The sequence below is a fragment of the Oncorhynchus keta genome, chromosome 27, assembly GCF_023373465.1.
Source record: "Oncorhynchus keta strain PuntledgeMale-10-30-2019 chromosome 27, Oket_V2, whole genome shotgun sequence".
Taxonomy (NCBI): Eukaryota; Metazoa; Chordata; class Actinopteri; order Salmoniformes; family Salmonidae; genus Oncorhynchus; species Oncorhynchus keta.
Window position 1 is genome coordinate 12,888,696 of NC_068447.1, and position 9,904 is coordinate 12,898,599.

Here is a 9,904-nt window from a genome sequence, read left to right on the forward strand (position 1 = left end):
GATGGAGAGAGGGATGGAGGAGAGAGATGTAGAAAGAGAGGATGGAGAGAGAGAGAGATGGGAGAGAGGATGGGAGAGAGAGGGATATGAGAGAGAGATGGAGAGAGAGGAGAGGAGAGAGATGGAGAGAGAGAGATGGATGGAGGAGAGAAGGGATGGAGAGAGGAGATGGAAGAGAAAGAGGGATGGAGAGGGATGGAGAGATGGAGAGAGAGGGAGTGAGAGAGAGAGGGATGAGAGAGAGAGAGAGAGGGAGAGAGAGAGAGAGAGAGAGGGATGAGAGAGAGGGATGGGAGAGGAGGGATGGAGAGAGAGGGGATGGAGAGGGATGGAGAGAGAGAGGGTGAGAGAGAGAGAGGGATGGGGAGAGAGAGGGATGGAGAGGGATGGAGAGAGAGAGGGATGGATGGAGAGAGGGATGGGGAGAGAGAGGGATGGAGAGGATGGAGAGAGATGGAGAGAGAGGATAGAGAGGGATAAGAAGAGGATGGGATGAAGAGAGAGAGAGATGGAGGGATGGAGAGAGGGATGAGGGGATGGGAGAGATGAGAGGATGGAGAGAGAGAGAGGAGAGAGAGAGGAGGAGGATGAGAGGGATGGAGAGAGAGGATGGAGAGGGATGGGAGAGAGAGGGATGGAGAGAGAGATGGGAGAGAGGGGATGGAGAGAGAGAGAGAGAGGATGGAGAGAGAGGGGGATGGAGAGAGAGAGGATGGAGAGAGGATGGAGAGAGGGATGGAGAGAGAGGAGGATGGAGAGAGAGGGATGGAGAGAGAGATGGAGAGATGGATGGAGAGAGAGAGAGAGGGATGGAGAGAGAGGAGGAGAGAGAGAGAGAGAGAGAGAGAGATGGAGAGAGAGAGATGGAGAGAGAGGGATGGAGAGAGAGAGGATGAGAGAGAGGGGAGGGATGGAGAGAGGGATGGATGGAGAGAGAGGGATGGAGAGAGAGAGAGAGGGATGGAGAGATGAGAGAGGGATGGAGAGAGAGATGGAGAGGGATGGAGAGAGAGGAGAGGGATGGAGAGAGAGAGGATGGAGAGAGAGAGGATGGATGAGAGATGAGAGAGAGGGATGGAGAGAGATGAGAGGATGGAGAGAGAGGGAGAGGGATGGAGAGAGAGAGGGATGGAGAGATGGAGAGGATGAGAGAGAGAGAGGAGGGATGGAGAGAGATGAGAGAGGATGGAGAGAGAGGGAGATGGGAGGAGGGGGATGGAGAGAGAGAGAGATGGAGAGAGAGAGAGAGAGAGAGATGGAGAGAGGGGGATGGAGAGAGATGGAGAGATGGAGAGAGAGGAGGGATGGAGAGAGAGAGGGATGAGAGAGAGAGAGGATGGAGAGAGAGGATGGAGAGAGAGAGGATGAGAGGGATGGAGGAGGATGGGATGGAGAGAGAGGGATGGAGAGAGAGAGGGATGGAGAGAGAGAGGGATGGAGAGAGAGAGGGATGGGGAGAGAGAGAGAGCGAGTGATGGAGAGAGAGAGAGAGAGAGAGAGAGAGAGTCTAGCAAACTGGAATGCTATTTGGCCCTAAACAGATATTACACAGTGGCAGAATACCTGACCACTGTGACTGACGCAAACTTAAGGAAAGCTGTGACTCAGTGAGCATAGCCTTGCTAATGAGAAAGGCCGCCATAGGCAGACCTGGCACTCTAGACAAGACAGGCTATGTGCTCACTGCCCACAAAATGAGGTGGAAACTGAGCTGCACTTCTTAACCTCCTGCTAAATGTATGACCATATTAGAGACACATATTTCCCTCAGATTACACAAACTCACAAATAATTGTATTTATACTGGGTGAAATACCACAGTGTGCCTTCACAGCAGCAACAGTTGTGACCTGTTGCCACAAGAAAAGGGCAACCAGTGAAGAACAAACACCATTTTAAATACAACCCATATTTATGTTCATTTATTTTCCATTTTGTACTTTAACCATTTGCACATCGTTACAACACTGTATATAGACATAATATAACATTTGCAATGTCTTTATTCATTTACATTTTTACATTTAAGTCATTTAGCAGACGCTCTTATCCAGAGCGACTTACAAATTGGTGCATTCACCTTATGACATCCAGTAGAACAGTCACTTTACAATAGTGCATCTAAATCTTAAAGGGGGGGGGGTGAGAAGGATTACTTATCCTATCCTAGGTATTCCTTAAAGAGGTGGGGTTTCAGGTGTCTCCGGAAGGTGGTGATTGACTCCGCTGTCCTGGCGTCGTGAGGGAGTTTGTTCCACCATTGGGGGGCCAGAGCAGCGAACAGTTTTGACTGGGCTGAGCGGGAACTGTACTTCCTCAGTGGTAGGGAGGCGAGCATGCCAGAGGTGGATGAACGCAGTGCCCTTGTTTGGGTGTAGGGCCTGATCAGAGCCTGGAGGTACTGAGGTGCCGTTCCCCTCACAGCTCCGTAGGCAAGCACCATGGTCTTGTAGCGGATGCGAGCTTCAACTGGAAGCCAGTAGAGAGAGCGGAGGAGCGGGGTGACATGAGAGAACTTGGAAGGTTGAACACCAGACGGGCTGCGGCGTTCTGGATGAGTTGTAGGGATTTAATGGCACAGGCAGGGAGCCCAGCCAACAGCGAGTTGCAGTAATCAAGACGGGAGATGACAAGTGCCTGGATTAGGACCTGCGCCGCTTCCTGTGTGAGGCAGGGTCGTACTCTGCGGATGTTGTAGAGCATGAACCTACAGGAACGGGCCACCACCTTGATGTTAGTTGAGAACGACAGGGTGTTGTCCAGGATCAGGCCAAGGTTCTTAGCGCTCTGGGAGGAGGACACAATGGAGTTGTCAACCGTGATGGCGAGATCATGGAACGGGCAGTCCTTCCCGGGAGGAAGAGCAGCTCCGTCTTGCCGAGGTTCAGCTTGAGGTGGTGATCCGTCATCCACACTGATATGTCTGCCAGACATGCAGAGATGCGATTCGCCACCTAGTCATCAGAAGGGGAAAGGAGAAGATTAATTGTGTGTCGTCTAAATAGCAATGATAGGAGAGACCATGTGAGGTTATGACAGAGCCAAGTGACTTGGTGTATAGCGAGAATAGGAGAGGGCCTAGAACAGAGCCCTGGGGGACACCAGTGGTGAGAGCGCATGGTGAGGAGACAGATTCTCGCCACGCCAGCTGGTAGGAGCGACCTGTCAGGTAGGACGCAATCTAAGCGTGGGCCGTGCCGGAGATGCCCAGCTCGGAGAGGGTGGAGAGGAGGATCTGATGGTTCACAGTATCGAAGGCAGCCGATAGGTCTAGAAGGATGAGAGCAGAGGAGAGAGAGTTAGCTTTAGCAGTGCGGAGCGCCTCCGTGATACAGAGAAGAGCAGTCTCAGTTGAATGACTAGTCTTGAAACCTGACTGATTTGGATCAAGAAGGTCATTCTGAGAGAGATAGCGGGAGAGCTGGCCAAGGACGGCACGTTCAAGAGTTTTGGAGAGAAAAGAAAGAAGGGATACTGGTCTGTAGTTGTTGACATCGGAGGGATCGAGTGTAGGTTTTTTCAGAAGGGGTGCAACTCTCGCTCTCTTGAAGACGGAAGGGACGTAGCCAGCGGTCAGGGATGAGTTGATGAGCGAGGTGAGGTAAGGGAGAAGGTCTCCGGAAATGGTCTGGAGAAGAGAGGAGGGATAGGGTCAAGCGGGCAGGTTGTTGGGCGGCCGGCCGTCACAAGACGCGAGATTTCATCTGGAGAGAGAGGGAGAAAGAGGTCAGAGCACAGGGTAGGGCAGTGTGAGCAGAACCAGCGGTGCCGTTTGACTTAGCAAACGAGGATCGGATGTCGTCGACCTTCTTTTCAAAATGGTTGACGAAGTCATCTGCAGAGAGGGAGGAGGGGGGAGGATTCAGGAGGGAGGAGAAGGTGGCAAAGAGCTTCCTAGGGTTAGAGGCAGATGCTTGGAATTTAGAGTGGTAGAAAATGGCTTTAGCAGCAGAGACAGAGGAGGAAAATGTAGAGAGGAGGGAGTGAAAGGATGCCAGGTCCGCAGGGAGGCGAGTTTTCCTCCATTTCCGCTCGGCTGCCCGGAGCCCTGTTCTGTGAGCTCGCAATGAGTCGTCGAGCCACGGGCGGGAGGGGAGGACCGAGCCGGCTTGGAGGATAGGGGACATAGAGAGTCAAAGGATGCAGAAAGGGAGGAGAGGAGGGTTGAGGAGGCAGAATCAGGAGATAGGTTGGAGAAGGTTTGAGCAGAGGGAAGAGATGATAGGATGGAAGATGGAGAGAGTAGCGGGGGAGAGAGAGCGAAGGTTGGGACGGCGCGATACCATCCGAGTAGGGGCAGTTATTCTTTTGGAACTGTGGGTGTAATGTTTACTGTTCATTTGTATTGTTTACTTCTCTTCTGTTTATTATCTACTTCACTTGCTTTGGCATACACTTAGGTTGGAGTCATTAATACTCGTTTTTCAACCACTCCACAAATGTATTGTTATTAACAAACTATAGTTTTGGCAAGTCGGTTAGGACATCTACTTTGTGCATGACACAAGTCATTATTCCAACAATTGTTTACAGACAGATTATTTCACTTATAATTCACTGTATCACAATTCCAGTGGGTCAGAAGTTAACATACACTAAGTTGACTGTGCCCTTAAACAGCTTGGAAAATTCCAGAAAATTATGTCATGGCTTTAGAAGCTTCTGATAGGCTAATTGACAATGTTTGAGTCAATTGGAGGTGTACCTGTGGATGTATTTCAAGGCCTGCCTTCAAACTCAGTGCCTTTTTGCTTGACATCATGTGAAAATCAAAAGAAATCAGCCAAGACCTCAGAAAAACAATTGTAAACCTCCACAAGTCTGGTTCAGCCTTGGGAGCAATTTCCAAACCCCTGAAAGTACCACGTTCATCTGTACAAACAATCGTACGCAAGTATAAACACCATGGGACCACGCAGCCGTCATACCGCTCAGGAAGGAGACGCGTTCAGTCTCCTAGAGATGAACGTACTTTGGTGCGAAAAGTGGAAATCAATCCCAGAACAACAGCAAAGGACCTTGTGAAGATGCTGGAGGAAACAGGTACAAAAATATCTATATCCACAGTAAAACGAGTCCTAAATCGGCATAACCTGAAAGGCCGCTCAGCAAGGAAGAAGCCACTGCTCCAAAACCACCATAAAAAAGCCAGACTACAGTTTGCTTCTGCACATGGGGACAAAGATCGTACTTTTTGGAGAAATGTCCTCTGGTCTGATGAAACAAAAAAATAACTGTTTGGCCATAATGACCATCGTTATGTTTTGATAAAAGGGGGAGGCTTGCTAGCCGAGGAAACACCATCCCAACTGTGAAGCACAGGGGTGGCAGCATCATGTTGTGGATATACTGAAGAAACATCTCAAGACATCAGTCAGGAAGTTAAAGTTTGAGTGTATGTAAACTTCCGACTTCAACTTGTATGTTCCAAATGGCAATAAAGCCCCTTGAATATGAGAAAGAGAGAGAGAGAAGAGAGAGACAGAGAGAGAAAGAGAGAGAGAGAGAGAGAGAGAGAGAGAGAGAGAGAGAGAGAGAGAGAGAGACAGAGAGAGACAGAGAGAGAAAGAGAGACAGAGAGACAGAGAGACAGAGAGAAGAGAGAGAGAGAGAGAGAGAGAGAGACAGAGAGACACAGAGAGAGACACAGAGAGAGACAGAGAGAGAAAGAGAGAGTTCTGTATCCCGTCGTCTCTGTGGAGGCCAGATGGGGTCAGTGTCTCTGGTGTAGTAGTGCTCTCTGTAACAGACTCTGTATCCAGAGCCCACTGGAGAGAGGACAGCACAGGGAGAGGAGCAGAGAGAGGAGCAGAGAGAGGAGCAAGGAGAGGAGCAGGGAGAGGAGCAGAGAGAGGAGCAGGAAGAGGAGCAGGGAGAGGAGCAAGGAGAGGAGCAGGGAGAAGAGCAGGGAGAGGAGCAGGGAGAAGAGCAGGGAGAAGAGCAGGGAGAAAAGCAGGGAGAGGAGCAGGGAGAGGAGCAGGGAGAGGAGCAGGGAGAAGAGCAGGGAGAAGAGCAGGGAGAAGAGCAGGGAGAGGAGCAGGGAGAGGAGCAGGGAGAGGAGCAGGGAGAGGAGCAGGGAGAAGAGCAGGGAGAGGAGCAGGGAGAGGAGCAAGGAGAGGAGCAGGGAGAAGGGCAGGGAGTAGAGCATGGAGAAGAGCAGGGAGAGGAGCAGGGAGAGGAGCAGGGGGAAGAGCAGGGAGAAGAGCAGGGAGAAGAGCAGGGAGAGGAGCAGGGAGAGGAGCAGGGAGAAGAGCAGGGAGAGGAGCAGGGAGAAGAGCAGGGAGAGGAGCAGGGAGAAGAGCAGGGAGAGGAGCAGGGAGAGGAGCAGGGGGAAGAGCAGGGAGAAGAGCAGGGAGAAGAGCAGGGAGAGGAGCAGGGAGAGGAGCAGGCCTAAATTGAAAACAGCAGTCCCCAAGGTTAGAGCACATCAATCCTGCTATACTGGATGTCTCGGAAGAGAAGAAGGGGAAGTAAAGCAGAATGAACGGAGCTATGGAGGAAATCAAGTTGGGAAGAGGGAGCGAGTGAGAAGTGGGAGGTGGGCAGCGCAGAAAGAAAGAACGAGAGAGCGAACAGAAAGAGAAAGAGGGGGAGAGGGAGTGCAGTGAGTGAGAGAGAGAGAGCACACAGAGAGAAAGGGAGAGAACACAGAGAGAGAGAGAGAGAGAGAGAGAGAGAGAGAGAGAGAGAGAGAGAGAGAGAGAGAGAGAGAGCGAGAGCACAGAGAGAGAGAGAGAGAGAGAGAGGGAGAGCACACAGAGAGAGAAGGGGAGAGCTCAGCAGAGCACGAAAACGAACGCAAGAGTAGAAAGGAGCTCTGATAGTGAGACGGGCCGGGAGAGAAAGCAAAGAGAGAGAGAGATAATACAGCCGGCGACAGAGAGACAGCTCAGTAGTGCTGCCATCAGGAATAACAACACTGCCATGCAACCTTAGTGGGGGTGGATGATTTGGGGCTGTCGTTGGATGCCAGACCGTGCCGTGCAGTCCGAGTCCTGGGCATCACTGCAATGAGGTAGGGCTGCAGAGGGAAAGGGAGCAGGGCTGTCTGTGTTAGTGGGTAGATGAAACACTGTCTGTAGGGACGTGTGACGGAAATATACACGTTCCTCTAGTTTCACTTATCCTACATGCAGGATATTTATAGGTTTTCAGTTGATACGAGAGGGAAGCTATCGTCTGCTTCATACAGTAGCTACTATTCTCCTGTGCGTTCAGAGGAACTGGACTCTGGGATCTTTTCCCATCAGCCACAGAGAGCAGTGGCCTGTCGGGACAGGGATATGTCACCATGAATGTTTTTAGTCGTTCTCGATATGAAGTCACGGCTTCTAGCCTTGACATGACATGGTGGGTGGGTATTAAGCATGTCTGGCCGCTGTGATTCCCGGGGGAATCTGGTACTGGTCGTCTGGGAGAACTATGAGACTTGTGGTGCTCAATATGGTATTATGTGGAGTATAAATCGAGACAGGTGAATTTAAAGCTTGTAACAGAAGTGCTCTGCCATAAGTTGTCAGACTGTCTTCAGAGATATCTGTTGTCCTGGTATAGAAATATATATAATATGTATACTGTAGTGTCCCTAATATCAACAGGCAGAATGTAGTGGGGGGCTTAGAGTGTCATAGAGTGAGGGGCTGTGGGTGTGGATGTGTAGAGGTTTTTGTAGAGGTGTAGAGGTGAAGAGGTGTAGGGGTGAAGGGGTGTAGAGGTTTTTGTAGAGGTGTAGAGGTTTTTGTAGAGGTGTAGAGGTGTAGAGGTTTTTGTAGAGGTGTAGATGTGTAGGGGTTTTTGTAGAGGTGTAGATGTGTAGGAGTTTTTGTAGAGGTGTAGATGTGTAGGGGTGTAGAGGTTTTTGTAGAGGTGTAGGGGTGTGGGGTGTAGAGGTGTAGGAGTGTAGAGGAGTAGGGGTGAAGGGATGTAGAGGTGTAGGGGTGTAGAGGTTCTTGTAGAGGTGTAGGGGTGTAGAGGTTTTTGTAGAGGTGTAGGTGTGCAGAGGTTTTTGTAGAGGTGTAGGAGTGTAGAGGTTTTTGTAGAGGTGTAGGTGTGCAGAGGTTTTTGTAGAGGTGTAGGAGTGTAGAGGTTTTTGTAGAGGTGTAGGTGTGTAGAGGTTCTTGTAGGGGTGAAGGGGTGTAGAAGTGTAGGGGTGTAGAGGTGTATTGGTGTACAGGTTTAGATGTGAAGGGATGTAGAAGTGTAGGGGTGTTGGGGTGTAGGGGTGTAGGGGTGTAGAGGTGTAGAGTTGTAGGGGTGTAGAGGTCTAGATGTGTAGGAGTGAAGGGGTGTAGAGGTCTAGATGTATAGAGGTGTAGGGTTGTAGAGTTGTAGGGGTGTAGAGGTGTAGAGGTGTAGGGGTGTAGAGGTGTAGATGTATAGAGGTGTAGGGTTGTAGAGTTGTAGGGGTGTAGAGGTGTAGAGGTGTAGGGGTGTAGAGGTGTAGGGGTGTAGAGGTGTAGAGGTGTTGGGGTGAAGAGGTGTAGAGGTGTAGGGGTGTAGAGGTGTAGATGTATAGAGGTGTAGGGTTGAAGAGTTGTAGATGTATAGAGGTGTAGGGTTGTAGAGTTGTAGAGGTGTAGAGTTGTAGGGGTGTAGAGTAGTAGGGGTGTAGAGGTGTAGAGTTGTAGAGGTGTTGGGGTGAAGAAGTGTAGAGGTGTAGAGTTGTAGGGGTGTAGAGTTGTAGGGGTGTAGAGTTGTAGGGGTGTAGAGGTGTAGAGGTGTAGAGTTGTAGGGGTGTAGGGGTGTAGAGTTGTAGTGGTGTAGAGGTGTAGAGTTGTAGGGGTGTAGAGGTGTAGAGTTGTAGGGGTGTAGAGTTGTAGGGGTGTAGGTGTGTAGAGTTGTAGAGGTGTCAGGGTGTAGAGGTGTAGAGGTGTAGGGGTGTAGAGGTGTAGATGTGTAGGGGTGTAGATGTGTAGGGGTGTAGAGTTGTAGGGGTGTAGGTGTGTAGAGTTGTAGGGGTGTAGGGGTGTAGGGGTGTAGAGGTGTAGGGGTGTAGAAGTGTATGGGGTGTAGGGGTGTAGAAGTGTAGGGGTGTAGGGGTGTAGGGGTGTAGATGTGTAGGGGTGTAGAGGTGTAGGGGTGTAGGGGTGTAGAGGTGTAGATGTGTAGGGGTGTAGATGTGTAGGGGTGTAGATGTGTAGGGGTGTAGAGGTGTAGGAATGTAGGGGTGTAGAGGTGTAGATGTGTAGAGGTGTAGGGGTATAGAGGTGTAGATGTGTAGGGGTGTAGATGTGTAGGGGTGTAGATGTGTAGGGGTGTAGAGGTGTAGGGGTGTAGGGGTGTAGAGGTGTAGATGTGTAGGGGTGTAGATGTGTAGGGGTGTAGAGGTGTAGGGGTGTAGATGTGTAGATGTGTAGGGGTATAGAGGTGTAGATGTGTAAGGGTGTAGGGATGTAGAGGTGTAGGGGTGTATAGATGTAGAGGTGTAGGGGATTAGGGGTGTAGAGGTGTTGTAAAGGTGTAGACGTGTAGCGGTGTAGGGGTGAAGGGGTGTAGATGTGTAGGGGTGTGATTAAGGGTGTAGGGGTGTGAATAGGGGTGTAGAGATGTGATTAGGGGTGTAGGGGTGTGATTAGGGGTTTAGAGATGTGATTAGGGGTGTAGGGGTGTGATTAGGGGTGTAGAGGTGTGAATAGGGGTGTAGAGATGTGATTAGTGTTGTAGAGATGTGATTAGGGGTTTAGGGGTATGATTAGTGTTATATAGATGTGATTAGGGGTGTAGGGGTGTGATTAGGGGTGTGATTAGCGGTGTGATTAAGGGTGTAGAGATGTGATTAGGGTGTAGTGGTTTGATTAGGGGTGTGGTGGTGTGATTAGGGGTGTAGGGGTGTGATTAAGGGTGTAGCGATGTGATTTGGGGTGTATGGGTGTGATTAGGGGTGTAGTGGTGTGATTGTGGGTGT

General features: G+C 50.4%; 1 protein-coding gene across 1 annotated transcript in view; it reads left to right on the forward strand.

The window, feature by feature from the left end:
• Positions 1-6,668: 6,668 nt before the first annotated feature.
• LOC118360258 (extracellular sulfatase Sulf-2-like) overlaps positions 6,669-9,904 on the forward strand; it is a 94,463-nt gene continuing 91,227 nt past the window's right edge. The window contains 1 exon segment of the mRNA XM_052481696.1: positions 6,669-7,015. The gene's annotated coding sequence lies outside the window, so the exon portion shown is untranslated.